We start from the raw sequence: 25,361 nt of genomic DNA, 5'->3' as shown, positions 1-25,361 counted from the left end.
TTGTATTTACCTGCATCCATTCAGCCAAGATTAGGTAAAATATAACCAAAGTATGTTTTCTGATGACATAAGAGTTTGTGAAAACAATTTATAAGAGGGTTGTGGTTTTTTAAAATGATTTTACAAAAATCAGCCTTTTGATATTATGTATAAATACAGTCACCAATGGGAGAGTAAACTCTACTCCCCTTTCTGTGATGACAGCAGCTGCCATAATAATTGTGCTAAAACTATCCGATAGACAAGCCAGTGGTGTTCAACTAATCTAGCTGCATACTATGAATTGAAGACTATATTAGAAAACAACCATTACTAGAAAATAACTGACTGGCATACAGTCAAAATGCAGAACAGAGAATTTTGTCAAGGTTGCTGCTTTGTAACCACCAAAGATAAACTAGAATTTATTGATGTGCTATTGCACATCACAAAATCCGAGGTAGGAAAAATAGATAAATATGTAGTTCTGGAACATATTAACAGAGAGTATCTTAGTTAAGGCTGCTATAGCTAAGTATATAGACTAGGATGCTTATAAACAGTAGAAATTTATTTCTCACAGTTCTGAAGCCTGGAAGTCTGACATCAGGATGCTGGCATGGTCAGGTCCTGGTGAGGGTCCTCTTCTGGATTGCAGACTGTCATCTTTTCCTTGTAACCTCACATGGTGGTGAGCAGAGAGAGGAGGCAAGCTCTCTCATGACTGTTACAAAGGCACTAATCCCATTCCTGAGGGCTCCATCCATATGACCTCATCTAATTCTAATTACCCCCCAAAGGCCCCACCTTCTAATACTATCACATTGTGGGGGTAGGCTTTCAACATATGAATTATGGGGAACATAAACATTCGGTCCATAGGTGGAGGGCATCCAGGAATATTAAAATACAGCAAGCAAGGTTTGATCGCTTCACCCCTAGCACACTACTGGACAAAGAATAGGTGCTCAGAGAATGGCTGTTAAGGTAAATCAAGTTATTCTTTTCTGTAAATGGTGTGGTTATATATCTACAAATTGAGTAATTTGTGTGATGATCTAGAGGCAGATCATATTTCACTGTCAATTTCCTTCAAAATATGTTAATAAATATTCTTAGCCAATAGGCCATTTCCAGAAGAATGGATTTATATCACCAAAAAGCCACCAATGGTGCAAAATTACTGAATTTTTACTATCACCAAGGAAGAGGGTTTTAATTTCCCAAACTGGAAATACTAAGGAAAAAAAACCTCTTTCAAGGCATTTTTGGTATGGAGAGAATTTCAAGAAATTGTCAAATAGGGTAAAGGTGGGAGGAGTCCTACCTAAGACTCACTTCCTGTAATTCATACAGTTCCCAGACTTTCCTCTCCTGCAGACACCCGCAGGGCAGCTGCTTGCATTTGAAGCCTGCCGGCTTCCACGAAATGCTCCTGGCTATGCTCTGTGGCCGGGTGTCCCACTCTGACAGGTCAGTGTACAAAAGCTGTGAGCAAACAATGGGGCCTTTGCTTTTGCTTTCAAGCTGTCTGGGGGAAAATGCTGACGTGTCTTGCTACCCGTTCCTGTCTCTTGTCTTCCTGTTGATCTGTGTGTGCTTTTATAACCTCCTCACTTATGACTCATTCCACTTCATCCCAAAAGAATAATGGAAAGGAATAACGAATTCAGACAACCTGTTAGTACCAGTTCAGGTGAACCTTAAGTAAGGCAGCCCAGAGTCAAAATTCTGGATTTAAAAAGATGATGGACAAATTATGGGGTGATTGTTTACACTAAAAACAGTTTTGGAACACAGAAGGATAAAGCTGTGATGGAGTCTTAGAAATCATTCATTGCCCTCACCTCTGATTCCGTAGATGAGAAAATCGAGCCCACAGAGGAAAAATGACCAGGCCAATGACCTCATTCCTAACTCATACTTTTCAGAAAGGAAAGTTTTGTCACAGGAATTTTCATTTTTTAGAGCAAGCAAAATATGATTTCATTTGAAAATATTTATCTTATAAACACATTCCTGGGAAAATACCTATGTACAGTGAAGGACCATGGCTCATGAAAAAGAGTGTGAATTTGTGTGGTACCATATTTATATATGTGGTTCTAAACCCTAAAATAATGGACCCTATTCCACATCTAGAGCAGTTTTCATACTTTCTCTTAACAACTTATGTTTGAGATAAATACATATTATGAACAGAACCACCCAAATAGGCAATTAATGAACATTTTGGGGTTATATATTGACATAAATATATTTTTAAACCTTGAGAGGAGACAAAGTATTAACAAAGTCAAGGTCACCTCATTTGTTCTTTTTTTTTTTAATTTATTGTTTGCTGCATTGGGTCTTCGTTGCTGCGCACGGGCTTTCTCGAGTTGCGGTGAGCAGGGGCTACTCTTCGTTGTGGTGCACGGGCTTCTTGTTGCAGTGGCTTCTCTTGTGGCAGAGCATGGGCTCTAGGCATGCGGGCTTCAATAGATGTCCCACGTGGGCTCAGTAGTTGTGGCTTGCGGGCTCTAGAGCGCAGGCTCAGTAGTTGTGGCGCACGGACTTAGTTGCTCCGCGGCATGTGGGACCTTCCCGGACCAGGGCTCGAACCCATGTCCCCTGCATTGGCAGGCGGATTCTTAACCACTGTGCCACCAGGGAAGCCCTACCTCATTTGTTCTTGGTAACCTTGATGGGCATCCTCTCAGCTGCCTTCTTAACACTTTCTAGCATCATCCCTACAACTTGCCCTGTGATTTTTCAGGTAGCAGCTGTGTGAGCAACTAGTCACACGCATGTCCACAGGCTTGTGTGCACGCACACACACACACACACACGATGCTTCTAGGAACAAAAGCTGGCACAGAACATTAACTCAATTCCATAGAAAGGAAAATGCTTTTCTTTCTTTCTTTTTTAAACCTTGGTGCAGGCACCCTTCTTAGGGGCACGCTGTCAGTCTGGGCTTTTGTCCTGCCCGGCTGCTGATTTTTTAATGCATGCTGAAAGTGACACTCCTGCAAACGCACTCCATGGAGGCCATTTTGGCTTGCTGCCACCTGCCTTCCCTGGATTAAGAAGCGCGGATCCATTGCTATTATGGAGCCTGAAGCAGAGCCAAGAAGAAATCTCAGAGGGCCCTCTCCCCAGACATATGCGAGTAGAATAAAAATGAGACACAAATGATGGCACGAAGCCTCCAGCACTCCTGGGGCAAAGTGGGGGGCTGTGTTGTAGGCTAGGAGGATGTTCTGGTTCTTGGGAGAGAAATGAAATGAAAACATGTTATTCTTTACATATGAAGTTCCTTCAGACCTCTTATCAACAGGGTGGGCCTTTTTCTGTTGTTTACTCTCAGAGAGGGACTTGGAATTCCTTATAGCAAACGTACACATTCCAGGCTGTCAGGGCTGAGTTGAGAAGTGTCTCCATGACTTTCTAGTTACCCAGGGTGCATATCCTGCTAATCAGGTAACAGAAGGAGCAATCAAATACATTCATTTATACTAAAGTGTTAGAGACTTGATGTGTTACTCCTCCCAGAGGTACCTACACTCCAGAGGTAGCTGCTTTCCAGAGGCCCGTGGAGAGCAAACAATATTTAACCTAAAGGAATATACAGAACTAATGGTAGAAGTTCAGGCATGAGCACTTTTAAATTGCCCTACCCAGGAAACCATCTATCAATATAAGGGTGGATCTAAATATATGTCTGATGCGGTGACAGGAAAAAAAGGGAGTGTCATACATAGCAAACCTAGAAGGTTAAGTCGTGACTTCTGCTATTTTTTTCTTCCTCCTTCCCTTACCAATCATTCTAGCCCTCGTAATGGTTCCTGCAACTTCACACGTCCAATGCCTTTGCCCCATGACTAAACCAGTTCTGAAGACGCAGCAAAGCATGTCACATGTTTTATTAGTAAAAATAAATTCAGTGCTGAGTTCAGTGCACAGTGAAATTAGGCGTCAGAAACAATGTCCCAGAATAGAATAAAATAGCAAAAAGTTCAGGGGAAAATGTCAGGCTACACAAGAGCTATATGAATAACACGCAAAGCTGCAGGAATCACTAATGTTTTTATGAGAAAGAAGGATACTTAAGCTATGATGCTTGATTGTTTTTTCCTTTTATTATGAGAGTAAAAAGTGAAAAACAATCCATTTGGTTGTATCAGGGTCAGAGAATTTACCAGATATTTGCTGACCAACAGCCTCTCAGGGTCTGTCATTCCTTCAGTTCCCTGCATCATCACCTTTTACTGTGCTTTGGCTCCAGCAAGACACAATCAGAGCGATTCTACTTCAGTGCAGTGCCGGGGCGGGTGGAGTGGTCCACCCCAGAGGCCCATCCAGGGGTTCATGGCCTGGAGAACACTTAAAAAACAACAATAAAACCAGCTAAAAAGCCAGTCTGCTTTCTATTATCACCATGGCAAGCAATTCTAAACAATGTCAGTAATAAACTGCTCTCTCTTCACCAAAAAAAAGTCTTTTGTTGGTCTAGTTTCCAAACAATTGCTCTTGAGTTTTAACAACATAAATGTAAGCTTCAGTTTAGCACATTTTTTATTGCTTTTCCTTTAGTAAACATATTCTACATGGAAGTTGATTCAGAGAATTAACTCTGTGCATTTATTTTGAGAGTGAGTACATAAGAAAGCTTGCTTTGGGCACAAGTGTCCAGCCTGTGTGTCCTTCAAATTCCTGCGTTCAAACAATTGATTCACAATAAATAACGATAGCACAGTGATTGTAAAGACAAACAGAACTTGAGTTACTTCAATTCTGTCATTCTCTTTGACCACTTGGAGTTTTTATTGTGTTTAAAGTTTCTGGGGTTTACTGTGAAATGGGATTTTTATGCATTTCTCCCAAATGTGGCCTTATGTTGAAGACTTCCTATTTATTTAAACTGTTGTTCATGTGAAAGAAACCTTCCAAAATTAAAATTTCTAATGAAAAGTATTCTTTGATCAAAGGTGGATCGACACATCATGAATATGGGAAGAAAAACAAGTTTGACAAAGTCACTGACAAATTTGCAGAAGTTAATTGCAAAAACAGACACTGTAACATTATTATTCATTACTGTAAAAGACCAATAGGTAGGTCTAAGTTTTCATCTCTTTCTTCAAAAATACATTAATGAAATTGAAAATATTACTTCATAACTCTTCCTTTTTTAGATTGTGATGTTTATTTTATTTTTTTAATTGATATGGCACAAAGTTTCATAAAGTAAAATTTCTTTAATGACTATTGTTATTGGTTTCATTGTGTGATTATTACTAAAAATAATTTTGTCATGTAGGAAGGAGGTGTTAGAAATTATCAGCTCTGGGTGTCACATATTAGCCCTAGCACCCTAATCTGTTATATGTTCTGTTTGAGGGCTCCCTGACTCTCTCCCTCCCACACAGCCTCATTCCCATCTCCACCCCCACTCCCCCACCCATCACTCCAAACAGGACCTGTTAGTCAAGTGTTGGAAAAAGGTAGATCAGATGTACTTAAAATAATTCATCCTTCCTCCCAGGTTCTTCCAGCTTTCTCCCACTTTTTCTTGTAGAGAGGAAGTTAGGTTACAAAATCAGAAAGGTTAAAACTCATTCCTCTACCCTCTTTTCTCATTTGTTGAGGGCAAAGACGAGCAGAAGACTGAACCTTCAGGACCTGCCTACCCACCTGAGTGAAGCTGGGGAGGGAATGGGAGTGAGGAGGATTCAGCTATAGCACAAGCCCTGCTTGGACTCTCAGACCCCTGTGTCAAGCCATGTCCAGCCAGGAGCACTCAGTGGCTTTCCTCTCTGGAGGTGAGTCTGATGACCCAAGTCTTAGCACCCTCCTGAGACCACGAGAATACTTGGTCCTGAGATGCAGCATTAATCAGCACTGCCTGAAGCCCACATCCCTCCTGCCCTCCACACTCAGGCCCCCAGCATCACCTTTATTCCCACAGAAAGAAGGGAGTTTACATTTCAATCCACGCACATCTCCCCAACCCCACCCCAACTCTGGTCAGCCTGATGTCCCTAACTCTGAATAATCAACTCAAAGCAGGAAGGAAAATATTTCCCACCAAAATTTAGCACGGGATTATCATCACTCTTCGGTTCTCAAAAGATTCCTAAGTCATCCAACAGCGATTCATTATGTCATTAAGTGTCACGTTTCCTTCATGTTGGAGATGGGGAAAAGTTATGATACTTATTTTTCATTTTTACTTACAAAATGTAATGAATTCCACTGATGACCTATTTCTAAAATGCACCAATCAAAGGAAATTGTAAAGTTCACCATAGTAACAGCTCAGTGTCAGTCACCCAAGCGAGAACCACACCGCTTAGGAGGCCCCCACCAATCGCGGGGCAGAGTATTGTTACCATCTCATAGCAACCAAGGGATCTGCATGGCAACATCAGTTGCTATATAAAAGAAAAATTAGAAACAATATTCTGCTAGGGAGAAATAAAGGTATCTACTGCTAAGTCATACTTGAGTCACGTTTGTGAAGACCCATCCTAAAATATCCACCTAAATATAGCTCAGATAATACTTGTCAGATCCAAGAGTCCATGTGCTAGGAGCCCAACCACCACCTGCAACAACCTGAGAGGGGAAGAGAGGCAACTCTCCATAGAACAGACGGTCTCTGAATAGGAAGGGAGAGAGTCTTTGAATACTAGGAACTGTAAGGCATATTGGGAGGGTAGATTACCCATGAATCATCACATTTAATCCCGTGAGGGAGGCAGGGCAGATATTATCATTATCACTCAATTCTCCATCTCCCCCCGACCTCAAATCTGTTCCTCCCCCAGCTTTCCCATCTCCATTAATGGCAACACAATTCTTCCAATTGTTCATACCAAAACCCTCAGAGGTCTCCTTAACTATTTTCTTTCTCTCATGCTCAATCCAATCCATCAGCAAACTCTATTTGTTCTGCTTTCAAGATATGTCCAGAATCCAGCCACCTCCACAGCTATGCCTTGGTCCAAACCACCATCCTCTCTCGCCTGAGGCAATAGCCTCCTAACCTGTGTCCCTGCTTCACACCGCTGCCCACCTACAGTCTATCCTCAACACAGCAGCCAGAGTGACCCTTCCAAAACATAAGTCCTTGGCTCATGACCCTCCAAGGACTTCCCATCCTCTCTCACAGTGAAAATCCAAGTCCTCACTGTGACCCACAAAACTGCACACAGTTTAGCTCCCTCTTGTTTCCCTCTGCACTATTGTCTGCTTTCCTCACCAGCATCAGTCACACTGGTCTCCCCACTGTTCTTCCAGCACAACAGTCTCCCTCCTACCTCAGGGCCTTTGCACTAGCTACTTCTCTGCGTGGAACATTCTCCCCCCAGTTGCCCTCAAGGCTCACTCCCTCACTTCCTTCAAATGTTCACTCATAAGTCACCTTCTCAGTGAGCCTCTGTCTGACCTATTTTTAAAACTGGACTCTGTACCCACACCCTTTACCCACATCCTCTAACCCCCTTCTGTGGCACACTGGATACTAGAACAATGCCTGGCACTTACTAAGTGCTCAATAAATATCTGATTATGAAAAATGGAAGCACTGTTTTACAGATAAAGTAACTGGGCTCAAGAAGCTAAATGATTTACTCAAAGGCTCACAGCCAAAGCATATTAGAACCCAGACTTGAAGCTAGATTTGCCAATGACTCCCCAAACTGTGTTCTGCCCACTCTACCACATTTTGGTTTCCTTTTCCAGATCTACCATCTCTTCTAATAGGTGTCATGAATGCGTTAATTCCCCGGGAAGGGAGGAAGGATTGCTGCGCTGAAGGCATGGCCAAGGCAGGAGTGTAGGGTGGAGGCGAGCTTCCCCAGAGCCTGAGTGATACCCAAGGGACACTTGCAGGTGAGTCAGGAAGTGTGGCTGAGGCCATGTCAACTGTCAGTGACACCCCACTGGTGGTGACCTCCCCTGCTTCAGGCCCCCTTCTTGGGGGTAGACCATTAAGCATTCTTATCCCTTTATTCGCTCAGGTCAAAACCAAGGACTTAAATGGAATTTTTAGTCTGTAAAATGTTTCATCAATTCCTGCTAGTTTGTTCTCAAAGAGTCTCAGAGTTCTATTAAGTGTACATTGCATGACTGGTTGAAAAAACTTTTTAAATCCAGTTACCAAATATGTTTTTTGGTCTATACAAATAATTCTGGGTCTTGTTTTGTTTTTTAAACAGAAACCACGTAGTGTTAAGGGAATATATGGAATGTCTTTTGATTAAAACTATGCTAAAATGCACCCAATATAGGAGAACCTCAATACAAAAGGCAAAATGTCTTTTGATTAAAACTATGCTAAAAAGCATGCAACATAGGAGCACCTCAATACAAAAGGCAAATACTAACAGCCATAAAAGGGGAAATAGAGAGTAACACAATCATAGTAGGGGACTTTAACACCCCATTTTCACCAATGGACAGATCATCCAAAAGGAAAATAAATGAGGAAAAACACAAGCTTTAAATGACACATTAAACAAGATGGACTTAATTGATATTTATAGGACATTCCATCCAAAAACAACAGAATACACTTTCTTCTCAAGTGCTCATGGAACATTCTCCAGGATAGATCATACCTTGGGTCACAAATCAAGCCTTGGTAAATTTAAGAAAATTTAAATCATATCAAGTATCTTTTCCGACCACAACCCTGTGAGACTAGATATCAAGGAAAAAAACTAAAAAATACAAACACATAGAGGCTAAACAATACACTACGAAATAAATAACCAAGGGATCATTGAAGAAATCAAAGAGGAGATCAAAAAATACCTAGAAACAAATAACAATGAAAACATGATGAACCAAAACCTATGGGATGCAGCAAAAGTAGTTCTAAGAGGGAAGTTTATAGCACTACAATCCTACCTCAAGAGACAAGAAACATCTCAAATAAACAACCTAACCTTACACCTAAAGCAATTAGAGAAAGAACAACAACAACAACAAAAAAAAAACCCAAAGTTAGCAGAAGGAAAGAAATCATAAAGATCAGATCAGAAATAAATGAAAAAGAAATGAAGGAAACAGTAGCAAAGATCAATAAAACTAAAAGCTTGTTCTTTGAGAAGATAAACAAAATTGATAAACCATTAGCCAGACTCATCAAGAACAAAAGGTAAAGACTCAAATCAACAGAATTAGAAGTGAAAAAGGAGATATAACAACTGACACTGCAGAAATACAAAGGATCATGAGAGATTACTACAAGTAACTATATGCCAATAAAATGGACAACCTGGAAGAAATGGACAAACTCTTAGAAAAGCACAATCTTCTGAGACTGAACCAGGAAGAAATAGAAAATATGAACAGACCAATCACAAGCACTGAAATTGAAACTGTGATTAAAAATCTTCCAACAAACAAAAACCCAGGACCAGATGGCTTCACAGGCGAATTCTATAAAACACTTAGAGAAGAGCTAACACCTATCCTTCTCAAACTCTTCCAAAATATAGCAGAGGGAGGAACACTCCCAAACTCATTCCATGAGGCCACCATCACCTGATACCAAAACCAAACATGTCAAAAAAAAAAAAAGAAAACTACAGGCCCATATCACTGAGGAACATAGATGCAAAAATCCTCAACAAAATACTAGCAAACAGAATCCAACAGCACATTAAAAGGATTGTACACCATGATGAACAGGGGCTTATCCCAGGAATACAAGGATTCTTCAATATACACAAATCAATCAATGTGATACACCATATTAACAAATTGAAGGATAAAAATCATATGATCATCTCAATAGATGCAGAAAAAGCTTTTGACAAAATTCAACACCGATTTATGAAAAAAACCCTCCAGAAAGTTGGCATAGAGGGAACTTACCTCAACATAATAAAGGACATATATGACAAACCCACAGCAAACATCATTCTCAAGGGTGAAAAATAGAAAACATTTCAACTAAGATCAGGAACAAGACAAGGTTGTCCACTCTCACCACTATTTTTCAACATAGTTTTGGAAGTTTTACCCATGGCAATCAGAGAAGAAAAAGAAATAAAAGGGATCCACATGGGAAAAGAAGAAGTAAAGCTGTCACTCTTTACAGATGACATGATACTATACATAGAGAATCCTAAAGATGCTACCAGAAAACTACTAGAGCTAATCAATAAATTTGGTAAAGTAAATGCACAGAAATCTCTGGTATTCTTATACACTAATGTTGAAAAATCTGAAAGAGAAATTAAGGAAACACTCCCATTTACCATTGCAACAAAAGGAATAAAATACCTAGGAATAAACCTACCTAAGGAGACAAAAGACGTGTATGCAGAAAATTATAAGACACTGATGAAAGAAATTAAAGATGATACAAACAGATGGAGAGATATACCATGTTCTTGGATTGGAAGAATCAACATTGTGAAAATGACTCTACTACCCAAAGCAATCTACAGATTCAATGTAATCCCTATCAAACTATCAATGGCATTTTTCACAGAACTAGAACAAAAAACTTCACACAATTTGTATGGAAGCACAAAAGACCCCGAATAGCCAAAGCAATCTTGAGAAAGAAAAACAGAGCTGGAGGAATCAGGCTCCCTGACTTCAGACTATACTACAAAACTATAGTAATCAAGACAGTATGGTACTGGCACAAAAACAGAAATATAGATCAATGGAACAGGAACAGGATAGAAAGCTCAGAGGTAAACCCACGCACATATGGTCACCTTATCTTTGATAAAGGAGGCAAGAATATACAATGGAGAAAAGACAGCTTCTTCAATACGTGGTGCTGGGAAAACTGGACAGCTACATGTAAAAGAATGAAATTAGAACACTCCCTAACACCATACACAAAAATAAACTCAAAGTGGATTAAAGACCTAAATGTAAGGCCAGGCACCATAAAACTCTTAGAGGAAAACCTAGGCAGAACACTCTTTGACATAAATCACAAAACAAGATCCTTTTTGACCCACCTCCTAGAGAAGTAGAAATAAAAACAAAAATAAACAAATGGGACCTAATGAAACTTTAAAGTTTTGCACAGCAAAGGAAACCATAAACAAGATGAAAAGACAACCCTCAGAATGGGAGAAAATATTTGCAAACAAAGCAACTGACAGAGGATTAATCTCCAAAATATACAAGCAGCTCATGCAGCTCAATATCCAAAAAATACAGTCCAATCCAAACATGGGCAGAAGACCTAAATAGACATTTCTCCAAAGAAGATATACAGATCTCCAACAAACACATGAAAGGATGCTCAACATCATTAATCATTAGAGAAATGCGAATCAAAACTACAATGAGGTATCAGCTCACACCAGTCAGAATGGCCACCATCAAAAAATCTACAAACAATAAATGCTGGAGAGGGTGTGGAGAAAAGGCAACCCTCTTGCACTGTTGGTGGGAATGTAAATTGATACAGCCACTATGGAGAACAATATGGAGGTTCCTTAAAAAACTACACATAGAACTACCGTACGATGCAGCAATGCCACTACTGGGCATATACCCTGAGAAAACCGTAATTCAAAAAGAGTCATGTACCACACTGTCCATTGAAGCACTATTTACAATAGCAAGGACATGGAAGCAACCTAAGTGTCCATCGACAGATGAATGGATAAAGAAGATGTGGCACATATATACAATGGAATAATACTCAGCCATGAAAATGAACAGAATTGAGTTATTTGCAGTGAGGTGGATGAACCTAGAGTCTGTCATCCAGAGTGAAGTAAGTCAGAAAGAGAAAAACAAATACCATATGCTAACACATATATATGGAATGTAAAACAAAATTTTTTAATGGCTCTGAAGAACATAGGGGCAAGACAGGAATAAAGACACAGACGTAGAGAATGGACTTAAGTACACAGGGAGGGGGAAGGATAAGCTGGGACAAAGTGTGAGAGTGGCATTGACATATATACACTACCAAATGTAAAATAGCTAGTGGGAAGTGGCCACAAAGCACAGGGAGATCAGCTCTGTGCCTTGTGACCACCTAGAGGGGTGGGATAGGGAGGGTGGGAGGGAGACGCAGGGAGGAGATATGGGGATATATGTATACATATAGCTGATTGACTTTGTTATACAGCAGAAACTAACACAACATTGTAAAGCAATTATACTCCAATAAAGATGTTTTTTTAAAAAACTGTGCTAAAAACTAGTAGTGGTATGCCCACATTTTCTACCCTGATTCTGAAAGTGGATGATAAAGGGGTGGAGGACGAGGTAAGTGGGGAGAGGGGAGAGACCACCCCACCCACAAGCAGGGCATGGAGAGGAATAAACCTGAAGCAAGAACATCTGCTTCCATGACTTATGTTGGTGATTAGATAATGCTGGTATAGACACAAACACCATCAACAATCTTGTTGGGTACGAATGGAAGAAAAAAAATAGTCATGATTCTTCCACCAAGAAACTTGAAACATGAGACAAAATCAAGAATAATAGTAGCTACCCCTTTTTGAGCATTGACATTGTGGCAGGCATTTTGTGAAGTACCTTCATACAGTTTTACCTTTAAATCTCTCAGCAGCCCCGGATGGAAGGAGTCATCTCCCTGTTTTGCAAAGTCAGCTCAGAGAAAGGAAATGACTTGTCCCAGGTCATGCAACTAGAACACGACAGAGTTGACCCACTTGCCTCCAGAGTCCTTGTTCTTAACTGTTACATCGCATCTCCTCTCTTCAATAAGATGAATTCACGTGGTATTTATAAACATGGAAGAAATATAAAATTTGGAGGTGACATAAGGTAACATTTTTTTTTTTTTTTGTGCGGTACGCAGGCCTCTCACTGTTGTGGCCTCTCCCGTTGCGGGGCACAGGCTCCGGACACGCAGGCTCAGTGGCCATGGCTCACGGGCCCAGCCGCTCCGCGGCACGTGGGATCCTCCCGAACCAGGGCATGAACCCGTGTCCCCTGCATCGGCAGGCAGACTCTCAACCACTGCACCACCAGGGAAGCCCAAGGTAACATTTTTTAAAAGCCTCAGCAAAATTACTGATTCATTTAAACCATCCAAGTAGGCAGAGTTTGGTAGGTCTGTGGAGGCCCTGAAAGGGCCATGCCCACAGTCCTGCTTGTCATCTCAGTGACAACGCCATCATCGTCTCCATTTAATGCCACAAAGTTAGCTCAATACCGATAGACAAGGAAATGCCAGTGCCTTGCTCACAAAGGTTCAGGTTGACAAAAGTTGTAGAACACAGGTTGTTCTGTAATCGATTCCCTGTTGATATAAAACTCACAAGTAAGATGTTTCATTACACTGAGAACTCAGGATGGTTAGGTTTCTCCACATAGTGGGGGAACCAAGGGTGGGTACCAAAAGCAAATGGAATTTTGGGGGATGGAATGTTCCACTGAAACTGGTGGGGAGGAAGGAGTGGACTTGTGTTAAAGTGACCACTACTTCTGCATCACATTCTTTCTAGTATTTTGCCTCAAAAGCAAATCTAAACCTCAACAGATAAAAATAAAAGACCTGTTATGGATTCCTGATTTTTAAAAAAATCTAGCCTAACTTTACACTTGAATGTGAAGTCAACATGCTGTAGAATCTGGCTTTTTGACATAATCCAGGGCAGTTTCTACCCGGACTAAACTTTCTGGCTATTTAGCCTGAGAAGCAGACGTTCCTCTGTTCAAAGGTAGTTAGCTGCATTACCTAATATCAGGATCACCTTTTAGCTCATTTCTATATTTTTCAAGTAGCAACAGCTCTTACTTTTATGGTAAAGTTACCCTTGACCACCTGGACCTGAATGTCCTTAGCATTTGTTGTTTGGACCAAGCATTAGGCACTCACGTATTTGCAAATGTTGTAGAAGGCAGTGTGACCTAGTGGAAGGGGACTCCCAGCAGTGGGAAGGAACTGGCCCTTGCCACGTGGAGACAGTGCCTCCAGTCTCATGACGCCAGATTTGGGATTCATGGGCTCTAAGCACAACCTAACATAGCAGCAATCATTGAGATGTTCACCAGGTTAAAAAGAGACAACAGGTCCAAAATGGAGTCACTTGTGCTAAGACCCACATCAGCAAACCAAGACTTAATACCCAACCTAATTGCAGCCTCACCTCCTCCCAGGTAATCTTAAACCGGTCCATCTGGAATTTCCAGGTCAGTACTAGTGAGGTAATCCACATGATAGACTCTTTCTGTTCCCCAAAGAAAGATGAGGTAATCTGCTCTTTCCTTGTCCCTGCCCACTTCTATAAAACTCTCTTATTTTGTACGGCTCCTCAGAATATCTTTCTATTTGCTTGATGGGATGCTGCCCGTTTCATGAATTGTTGAATAAAGCCAGTTAGATCTTCAAATTTACTCCACTGAATTTTGTTTTTAACACCCTGTACTAAACTTTCAATCAAGTCCTACCCCAAATTGCAGCCTGGTTTCAGCTGTGCCATGCGGAATTAAGGAAAGGGTCTGTGTCAGGTTTGGGATGGAGTAACAAAGAGGAAAACAGTAACCTCTCTCCCAGTGCTACAGATGGAGTCTGGTTGGGGCAGGATGGCTCAGCCACGTGGCTAGAGAAGAAACTATTGGTTCTGTTTCTAAACACACAGGATCCCTCACATTCAGGACCTCTAAGAAATACCTGGGGCTACTTGTTGAGGGTTAGCTTCCCATAGAGCCAGGCAGAGGCTCAAAGCCATCATAAAGTGGGCATCAAATGTGACTCAATTTTGTGGTCCCAGACTGCTAAGGTCTATATGTATAGGTCACGTGAGTGTTTCTGTTCTGGTTTACTTTAATTGCTTAAATACATTAATTCATTCATTCATGTTTGTGGAGCACCTACTCTGGGCCAGGCACTGTTCTAGGCACTGGGGATAAAAGAGTAAGAACAACAAAAAAAGACAAATCTGACTTCATGAAAAAGTCCCTGCCCACACGGGGGAAGAATACATTGCAAGGTACATTGTGTGCCTTCTAAATCCTAATCAGGAATAGAGAGGATTATCGATATTTTAATTTTTAAAGCTACGATTTAATTTAAATATGGTTTTGCTATACTGTAAGGAAACCTGATTCAGTCCTTTAAAATTAGGAGGATTTAGTAGATGTGGCACATCAGGAAGCTTTGGGAGCACATCTTCACCCTAGAATAACTTTCTGAAAAGAGAAAGGACCCTCTTAAGATTCTTAGCTCTTCTGTATCCCTACCTCAGTGGTAACCATTGAGATTTCCTCTTGGCTCATAGCCAAAACCTAAATACTATCTTGGCCACTCACATCTGAAAAAAACAGAACAATAAAGTCCTCAGAAACAGACAGTCTTTAGATATTTCTTTTGAAAAGAGCGCTAGAATAGAGCTTCTAAATCTTCTAATTGCCATTGCTGACGCAGTCTGTTGTAAAAATACAATAGTGAATAGGCAAGGACTGGAAAGTTCCAAATTGTCAAACATCGTTGAGATACTACAAATCATCTGTTTTAAAAAAAATATGGCTGTCAGAGCCCGTGATCCTGATTACCGAGACATCTGTGACTAAATAATGCTGGTTATGGAAATTGTTGAAAAGTTATAAATAAATGTTAAGTAATACAGTACAGCTAATTCCCCAGGTGTTGTTTCTCTTCTCAAGTAAGGATCTACATGAACCAAGTGACAGCATACAGCTTTTCTGTGGGTGTAAATCTCTAGAGATATTGTTCACTCACATTTGCTTATGTACTTTTACTTTATCAGTCTCAATAACATTATTATTTCTTGCTTTGTTATTTCTTCTCTCTAATCCACATCAGTAGCCTGTTCTTATAAATAATTCAGCATCTGTCTGGGCATTTGTTTGCAATATTATCTTATACTATGTCATGTAGGAGGAGGGAGGCTAGTAATGCTTAAATATGGGGAAGTAACGTTTCTTTCAATCTTTCGTATTTGCAAAGTGGTTCTGTCACATCCTTTGCCTGTGAACTTGCACTGAACTTTCTCTTCCACAAAGTCTGGTTTCATGGACTCAAGCCTGCTGCAAAATTTGATATAATTGACACTTGATAAGAGGGTCCAGTCTAGTCAAATATGCCTGCAAAACGATCTACCATATTTTTAATTCCTGGTGAACTTGCATCTATTTATATATTCAAAGAGGCTTCGAAGGAAGAAAGTCGGATCATCTGTACCCACTATGGGGCAAGCAGAACCTTTTTTTCCCCCAGAAAAATAATGGTGATCAAATGCTGTCTTTGCTCGATCTTTGTCTTTGAACAATCTTGCTGGCTTACTTCCCACAATACATCCTGCATATACTTGGAGGTATTGGGAAGTTCACCATAATTGCAATGGACATCCAATCTAAATAGAGTTAAGGAAGACAAACTTTGAAAACAGAAAGAAGTCCATTTTGAAGAAGCGATGCTTATACTTCTCTTGACTGCCAATGATTAAGAGTATACCTTTTCTAAATTATGAAAATCTACTGGAATCCAGGTCAAGTGTTGACTCAGAGCCCTTTGCACATGCTGTTCCCTCTGTTTGGAATGCTGCTTCCTTCCCATCCACTCTACCCCAACTTCCAATCTAATGTCAGTTCACCCTTAGGATCTTAGCTTCCCTGACATCTCAGCAGAGGATGAGTGCCCCCACCTATGCTAGCATGGTACTCTCTCTCCACTTTGTAGCACTGTCTCCCTTTTTCTTTAGTTGTCAGTTGATGTCTGCTTCCCCCAATAGGCATAAAAAAGCTGTAGGAGAGCAGAACTGTATCAGTCTTATTTATCACTGGTTAGCCATTTCAAGGTAGTTGTTCAATAAGGATTTGAATGGATAAATCAATGCATGTGAGTGAAAATAACAGTATCATTTGTATGTTTGTTTACTACTTGTCAGGCTTTCTGCTGAGTATTTCACATGTGAGAATGAATGAGTGAAAGACCTTCAAAAACGAGCACTAAGAACATTAACATCATCTGAATGAATAGTAGATCTCCTCTTAAACAAGTTATGCATGAAATTTTTTGTTTATATAAAATTTAGGGGAAAGTTTCAAAGTCAGTATTACATGATTTACCTAACTTACAAACCAAGGAGAAACTCAAGTTTTATGGGTAAACTGCTAAGAGCAAAGCTTGGGAAATACCATCCAGGATAATGTACTTTTTTTTTTTTTTTTTTGAGGTACGTGGGCCTCTCACTGTTGTGGCCTCTCCCATTGCGGGGCACAGGCTCCGGACGCGCAGGCTCAGCGGCCATGGCTCACGGGCCCAGCCACTCCGCGGCATGTGGGATCCTCCCAAACCGGGGCACAAACCCGTGTCCCCTGCATCGGCAGGCGGACTCTCAACCACTGCGCCACCAGGGAAGCCCAGAGTAATGTACATTTTACTCAGACATTCAAAGAGGTATGTGGACCCCAAAAGAGTTAAAAATGAATGCTGTGTATACTATTTTGTGAACTGCATTTTTCACTCAGTACATCTTGATCATCTTATTACATCATCAAACTTTCCTCTGCAACATCTTTTCAAGTGGCTATAAGAATTCCATTGCATGCATGTGCCATTGTTTATTTAACTCTTCCTCTAAGATAGGGCAACCTAAATGTTAGGTTACCTCCAATTTTTTGCTATTATCAACTTGTAGCTAAATCTTTGCATATGTCCTTAATTATTTGCTTGGAGTAAATTTAATATTTTGAAGGGATCAAATTATAGGGGCCAATATTTCCAATTGTATTTGAGAAGAACATGGATTCACACATATTTTACCCAGGCCTGAGATCATACCCTTCCTTTAATTCACAGAGCACAAACCTAACAACTTCAAAACATTTAACAGCATTAACAACACTTAGCATTTTAATTTACATTCATTGAGTTGCTTTATTATTTCTTCATCTAGCCTCAATCAAAGCAGCAAAATGTTAGCAATGTTTAATTAAAAGAAATTCTAAAGGAGCCATCTGGGAATGGCAGGACCTTGGCCTATGGTACATTCCTGACAGTGAATATTTAAAATACTTGTCATGATATTTCTTCTAATTCTGGAGAGTTTTTAAATGTATGCAATTGATAATCTTACAAAGCAATCATGAACCCCTCCACTATGTTTCCAAGAAAAATCTCTAGTTTTCTAGACTACTAAGTATTTTAAAAGGTCAAAACTGAATACTTTTGATTTCTTACCTCCTAAAAGGCAAACCAGCCTATTTGATGGCATGTGTGGTCCAAAGAGAAAAGAGCTTCTAAAATTAGTATGAAGCCCATCCTACTGTGACATAATAATGAATAGAATCACTGATTTCATAACTAATACGACTCGGGGTCTATGGGAAAGTCAGCTTGGCTGACATTCCTAGAGGAGTGAAAGTTCCTCCAAAGTTAATGGTAGAAACAAAAGATTAGGAGCCACGATGTTCCCACCTAGAGGAAACCTTATTGTACAGGATGCCTTTCAGCAGTGGCCGTTCTTGAAGGGCAATGCATCTCAGATATTGAAATGCTGTGGGATGCAGTAAAAAACAGTACAGCTAATGAACTTCACTGAACAACTTCATCTGTGATAGCTATTTGCGACGTCGCACATTCTGGCATGTCAGTCATTACCTTGAAAAGCTTTTTAAAAAAAGTGATCCCAATCTCAGAAAACACAAATAGATCCCCAATCTGTAAAACCCTCCCTGCTATCTTTAATCTTTCAAACCTACATGTTGTCAGGTAAATTTAATGGGTAAGACAAAGCTCTTAAGATGTATTTGGATCCCCTACAATTGAGATCTGATAATCAAGGGACTGGGAAGAAAAGACCCAACAGACAAGAAATTGTTTCAAAAGTTTTATCCCATTTTCATATTTCTAATAAAATTTGGTTTCCAGAGATGATACCAGAAGAAGTAGAAGAGTGGCTTTAACAGTATTCCTGTGGGTTTAGGGTTTTTTGTTTGCTCGTTTTTGTTGTTGTTGCTTTGAGTTTGGGGTGTTTTGTTTTGTTTTGCTTTGCTTTGCAAGTTTAGGTGTTTAACTGTTGTTATTCTTCCAAAGTAGTAGTTCTTCTCCCTTTAGTCCACTGCTTCAAGTCACTGTACATCATGTTTTGAACAACACCTACCACAAACCAAAAGCTTTATGAAATGGACACTGCTCAAACTTGAGGAAATGGAGCATTAAGACCCACTAGGGAGCTAATGATCCTCCACCAATGCTTTTCAGCAGTTTTGCTCTTGGTCCACAGGGCTGCTCATTCTTCTTAGGATATACTCTTTACGTATCTTTGATTATGGTACAGATTCTTTGAAGACCTTCCCCTGGTATCCCTAAGACAACTAAGTTTCTGAGACATTTGCTACATTAATTAATGCCACTCAAACAGTAGAGATTAAATCATCCCAGGCTTCCAGCCAAATGGAGACTCTTCCCTCTGCTAGGTCACCAAAAAAAGGAACAGAAGCAAATGTACACACATGTAAAAATACCCATCAATTCCAGAACTGCTCACAACACAGTCCCAGAAGGCTATCTTGTTACTAAAAGATCCCAAATGAAAATATAAGAAAACAGGTTCCCCCCCAAAATAGGGTAAAGTTTCAACCTTTGGAGAGCCGGCTCCAGACAGGGTAAACACGATATTGTATGTGTTCACAGCATGCTGTTATCTCATGGGCTGGCACAGAGACCAAGGAAGATCTGGCTTGGGAATCTCAGGAATGCTGTGTCTCAGGCTCATGGATGCACTTGACAGAGAGCCCAAACACATGAAAGTTCTATTGTCACGATCGTGATCTCACTGTGGGAAGACTCAGTGTTAGGTCAGGTGCCACATTTGAAATAAAAAAAAAGTATGCGTCTCTGAGCTAACAGTGTAGACCTGTATGGACCATGCCACGCTCCAACCCAGAGAATCGAGACCAGTTTAGTAGAGCAGGAAGAGGTCATTTTCCAAACTGGTTGAATTCTAACAGAATTTCCTGAAGGACAAGAAGGAACTATGCTATGTTTCCCTGCAAACAAAGTAGAGTGAGCAAGGATGAAGAAGCACTTAAGAGTGAGTCTTAGCACACAAATTAAAGAAACTTGTAGGTGGAGATAAAGGCATTCTTAGAGGTGGCATGAAGCCTCAAAGGGGTGCAGATGAAGGAAATGTTTAGAATAGTGCATCCACAGGCCAGGCACATCGTGCCTCCACCTACTCTGCAACTCAATAAATGTTTATTGAATTGAATTAATATGATTCTTAGCTCTACAATGTAATCCAGGGCCTAATTAGCTAGTCCATGCAAGTCTTCAGGAAAGATCATTCTTAATATGCCTCCATTTTATATTTGGAGAACCAGAGACATGAAATGGTTAAGTGACATCCTCAGGTCACCCTGTGAGTTAGAGGCAGAGCCAAGACGAGAACCAGATGCACAAACACCCACCGGCCACCACTGAGCTGGTCAGCCACTCATGAGGCCACTTGCTGAGGAGGGAGGAATCCAAGATAAATGGAATTTGAGGTCTACACTCAGAGATTTTTCAGTTCCCTCAACAGATGAAGAAACTTGCATTAACTCATCAAACTCTCCCAGGGGCTGGCTCAGGAAATTGGAACTTCCAAGGTCAAGTGATAAGCTATGGAGGAAAAGCTCTAAGATGGCACAAGGAAGACTAACTGAGGAGTGGCAAGGTCCCACAGAAAGGGCATGCACTCTGGAGGCTCTGAATCCAACTCTACCACTCACCAGCTGTGACCCGAAGCAATTTACTAACCTCTCCAAGACTCAGTTTCCTCATCTATACAAGGAAAATTGTAATGGCCATCTTGTAGAGCTGATGTGGATACTGAAGATGTTATATAAACCCCTAACATAAGGACTAGTCCATAATAGGCACTCAGAGACAAACAAAATGCTAGTTACAGCCATGATTCCACAAAGAACAACAGAGCTACGTACATTTAGAGGACATGTGAATGTTTCCACCGACTTGATGAAAGGAAATGTAAAACCATTAATAAACACATGGACAAGACATTCAATCTGCAGATCACAAGGATAATTTTTTCAATGTGGGAGAAATGCGGTCCAGCAGCTTATGAGCAGATGTCACTCTGGAGTGGTGCCCTTGACACAGGGCAGGATGCCTTTCACTGTCTGTTCTCCTCTCCCTCACTCTCTGTTATGGCTTTTAATGTATGATGTTCATCAAATACACCACATACTGCATGGTGGTATATCCATATACCATACAGACTGCATTTTTACTACAGACTCCCAAGATTGAGGGCAGATGTAATAGGCACTTAAATTTGCCCAAAGACTTAAGAAAGGGTTAAATTACTTAATGCTGCATCTAATGGTAGGATTTGTGACAAAATTGGCTACTGAAAATGCATTTGGGGGTTCTCACCTTCCAAACCCAAACTGCATTAAACCAGCATGTTGAGCTGCATTTGGAATTTTATTTGACAATATAATGGTTGATATTATCTATACCTCTGTATCAAACAGAAACCACCCCCTTTTCACATGGAACTGATTTCAAAGGGAGTTACACTTCTGAGGGAGAGATACTCCAGAAATCTGGGCCCGGGAGCCTCTGAAACTGCAGATGTTAAATAGCATCTGTGTTGAAAGAACCTCAGTGGTCTGCTGATAGCCTTGATATATGCACCGGTTACACCTCTCTTGACCCATGAAGGTAGTCCAGGTGCCATTTAAAGATCTGCAGTAGGGGCTTCCCTGGTGGCGCAGTGGTTGAGAGTCTGCCTGCCGATGTGGGGGACATGGGTTCGTGCCCCGGTCCGGGAAGATCCCACATGCCGTGGAGCGGCTGGGCCCGTGAGCCATGGCCGCTGAGCCTGCGCGTCCGGAGCCTGTTGCTCCGCAACGGGAGAGGCCACAACAGTGAGAGGCCCGCGTACCACAAAAAAAAAAAAAAAGGATCTGCAGTAATAGGGTGACCACTTAGAATAATTTTATAATTATCTGCAATGAGCAATCACATGAAGAAAAACAAAACAAAACAGAGGATAGTGAAAACAATCGACTCCTATAAGCAAGTTTAAAATCTTCGCAACCTTCTCACTCCTTTAGGTTGATCTAAGCCAGAAGACTTCAGGTTGAGGAAAGCCAGGAATATAAAAGCCAGGGTAGGATTTAAATTAAATTTACCAATTTATGGTTTCCTTTAACATGATCAAAGCTAAACTTTCCAAGGGAAGTTTTCTCAGTAATAAAGGCAAAGCCATTCCACCTTCAAAGACTTTTTCATGTCTATCCAACAGCTTTGATTGCACAGTACCCTGTTTTCTTCAGAAATTAAATTTCACATTTGTAAATTTTGATCGACAAACTCGTGCTAGTTGCCCAGATTCATGCTCAACCGTGAATGGCCTAGGGGGACACTGTGAAGTTAGGGAAGTTTGTAAGGGCTCTGCCTTCTCTGCCTTCCCCTAAATGTTGGGGTTTCACTCAGCTCCATCTTCCCATCTTCCACCCTCTTCTTATCTTACTTTTCATATATCCAAATACCTACTGGACATCTCTGCCTGGATATCCTATTCTCAAATTCATCATGCATATTAGGGAGCTCTTCGTCTCTACCAAATGTATTCCTCTTCCTCCTTTTCATTTACTGGTGCCAAGATTCAACCAATCACTCAGGCCAGAAACCTAAGCACAACATAAGAGCACAGAGGAGACTCCAAAGATAATAGCACTTTACTGCAGGGTAGGAAATCAGGGAGGTATTTCAAGGGGCATAATGTTATTAGAGACACACCAAAATGAGAAAGAGCATAGCATGGGTATGATTTGTCAGGATAGGATGGGATCTGCTGAGATCATAAACTCCATAATCTCAATGGCTTTTCTTCTCATTAAAAAAAATAATCCAATTCCAGTTGGTCTGCGTTCCTGCAACAGAAACTCGGGATCCAGTCTGCTTCCATCTTGCAAACCACTGTCTTAGATTCCTGCACTTCCTGAATTATAGACAAGAGAGGATGACCACGAAGAACTCAGATCCCCTCTTACCTTCCTTGAACCAGAAGTGTCATATGCCTCTGCCCACTTTTCTGTCGTTAAGAATTTGCTCATTGTCCTAACCTAACTGGGAAATATCTTCTTAGCTGCCCAGGAAAATGAAATGAAGTAGTGAACACAGCACTGTTTCCAAAACCACATGTTTAGGAAACCATAGGAAGACTGGAATACCTGGAAATCAATGGGGGGTGGTGGGGGTAATACGTCTTGTGGGGAAATAAAAGGGTGGGTGGACAATGTCAGAAGAGATAGGAAGGTAGGTAAAGTCAAAGCCAGCATAACTAGAAGGACTGGGTGGGGTTCAGAGCCTGAGTGCTGTGCTGTGGATAATGGGATTTTAAAGATGGGAATAGTGCAAAGACAGGAAGATGGGGTCGATGGAGAATCCTAGAGCAAAAGCTTCTCAAACTGAGACACCCCAAGGAAAGCGCCAGCTCCTGCTCCTAAGGCCTGCCTGAGGTTCCTGTTGCTTTAAGAGTCAGTGGCGTGCAGACTAGGGTCTGGGACTCAGCCTAAAATCAAACAAAGGAAAGAGCGAGTTGCGGTACTGTGATCATTATTGCTGCACACTGTGCTTCCTCAAGGGGATTGGTTCCCACACTTCCCCACTGGCACCCCCCTTCTCAGCTGCATCCCAGCTCCCACTGCAGGCTGACCTCTCTGTTCCTCCCTGTTTCCTCTGGGTTCAGCCTGACTTTCTTCTTGCCTTGGGTGGATGTGGTTTCTTGCCTCCTTTGCTTCTCATGGAACTCCGCCTCCAGCAACATGTACTCTAGCTGACTTCCACTGTTTTACACTCAGCTGTCTTCTGCCAGTCCTGTCCAGTCAAAAGACAAAAGAACAACAACAATAACTAACACTTACTGAGTGTTTAATACATGCCTGGAATTGTACAAGCATTTTATATTTATGATCATATATAGTAGATAATGTATGCAACCACTGTACATTAATATATAAGTATATATTATACCCGATTAATATTAGACTATTTTATATTACAGTATCATATTTTATGTGTATACATAAATAAATCCAAAAATGAAATTTCATCCTCAGACCGCCATGATGTAGGTGGTATTATTACCTCCTGTTATGATACAGTTGAAGAAACTGAAGCAAAAGCAGTTAACTTGCCACATTCACACAGATTGTAAGTGGTCAAACTGGAATTTTAATTCAGGATGTCTGTTTTTTAACCCCTACTGCTATACTACTACTAAATAAAGATGATGGAGAGGAGGGGAGACAGACAAGATGGCTTGATAATCTTAAAAACAAACACAAAACCAAAACAAAACTGCTGTGAGGAACAGTTGTGATTAGTCCTGAGAAGGCAGAAGAGTCTCCATCAGAGAGAATTGCAAAGGAGGAGGTGCCACCAAAGGATAAAAGCCTTCAGTTATTCACACAAGGGATATTTGTTTTCTTAAAAAGTGACAGACTCCTGGAGAGGATAATGCCTGAATTTTTGTCAATGGAATTTCACAGGCCCTGGCAGGTGGGTGGCAGGGAGATTTGAGCCCCTCCAATAACAGTTCCTAGGCCCTGCCTCAGAGAAGTCCATTCGTCTTGGCAAAGCCCCTCCCACGCACGCACAATGTGCGGTCTCGAGCCGGCGTGAGGCTGGACATCTTGTCAGCCCCCCACACAAAATGAGAACTGTTGCCCCGGCACGCAGCTGGCGCGCCCATTCGGCAGATCCCAGCTGCCTGGAGTCGAGCACGCTGCGGGGCCACGCCCCTAGATGAATATTCATGACCGCCTGCGCTCAGAGACCCGGATTTCAAAGCCTCTAAAGGGATTAGAAGGACGGTGGGGGCTTCCAGATAAGGAGTCAGAAGGAAGGAGGGAGCTGGGCTTAGTCAGGACTTGCCTTTGAGGACTACAAAGAGGAGAGAGCACATGGAAACTGAAGTCCACGGTTGCTAATCTAGGCGAGGTAAGATTTATAAAGGGAGCTCGCTGCTCCTTGTAGTTTATCGTTTTTCAATGTCCCTCCACACCAACAATGTGCAATTACTAGTGTTTCACAGACAAGCTCTCTTTGTAGCACTGGGAAGCATGAAAACAACCGAGAGTAAGCTTTTATTAAGTGCTTTCGTCCTAACTCTTATCCAGGAAACAGCTCTGTGTTAACACCGGACCCCTCTCACACAGGGTCCTGGCAGGTGTGTTAATTTGCACGATCTACTGATCTTTTGACGGTTATATGGGTGTCAGGCTATGTCATAGGCTAGAAACTTTAAACTTTCAACATACATATACTCTTAGATCTAGTTGGGACGTAATCAGGGAATTAACCACACCTGTTAATGGAACCAGGTTCGGCTGCCCACTGCTCTTAATATAAGCCACTAATTCAAGAGGCAAGTGTC

At 41.2% G+C, this 25,361-nt stretch overlaps 1 protein-coding gene across 2 annotated transcripts in view; it reads left to right on the top strand.

Annotated features, from left to right (window-relative positions):
* Positions 1-1,297: 1,297 nt before the first annotated feature.
* Positions 1,298-25,361, top strand: part of PELI1 (pellino E3 ubiquitin protein ligase 1) — a 153,616-nt gene continuing 129,552 nt past the window's right edge. Inside the window, exons 1-6 of one of the 2 annotated variants that reach the window (XM_082672120.1) lie at positions 1,298-1,452; positions 4,953-5,078; positions 5,613-5,786; positions 7,711-7,860; positions 12,542-12,762; positions 17,139-17,362. The gene's annotated coding sequence lies outside the window, so the exon portion shown is untranslated. Of the gene's footprint in view, positions 1,453-4,583; positions 5,079-5,612; positions 5,787-7,710; positions 7,861-12,541; positions 12,763-17,138; positions 17,363-25,361 lie in introns of those variants that run through there. The other variant, XM_082672121.1, reaches the window with a different exon arrangement.

This window comes from Grampus griseus (assembly GCF_964374135.1).
Source record: "Grampus griseus genome assembly, chromosome: 15".
NCBI classification, from domain to species: Eukaryota; Metazoa; Chordata; class Mammalia; order Artiodactyla; family Delphinidae; genus Grampus; species Grampus griseus.
This window is presented reverse-complemented; position numbering and strand designations above follow the sequence as displayed.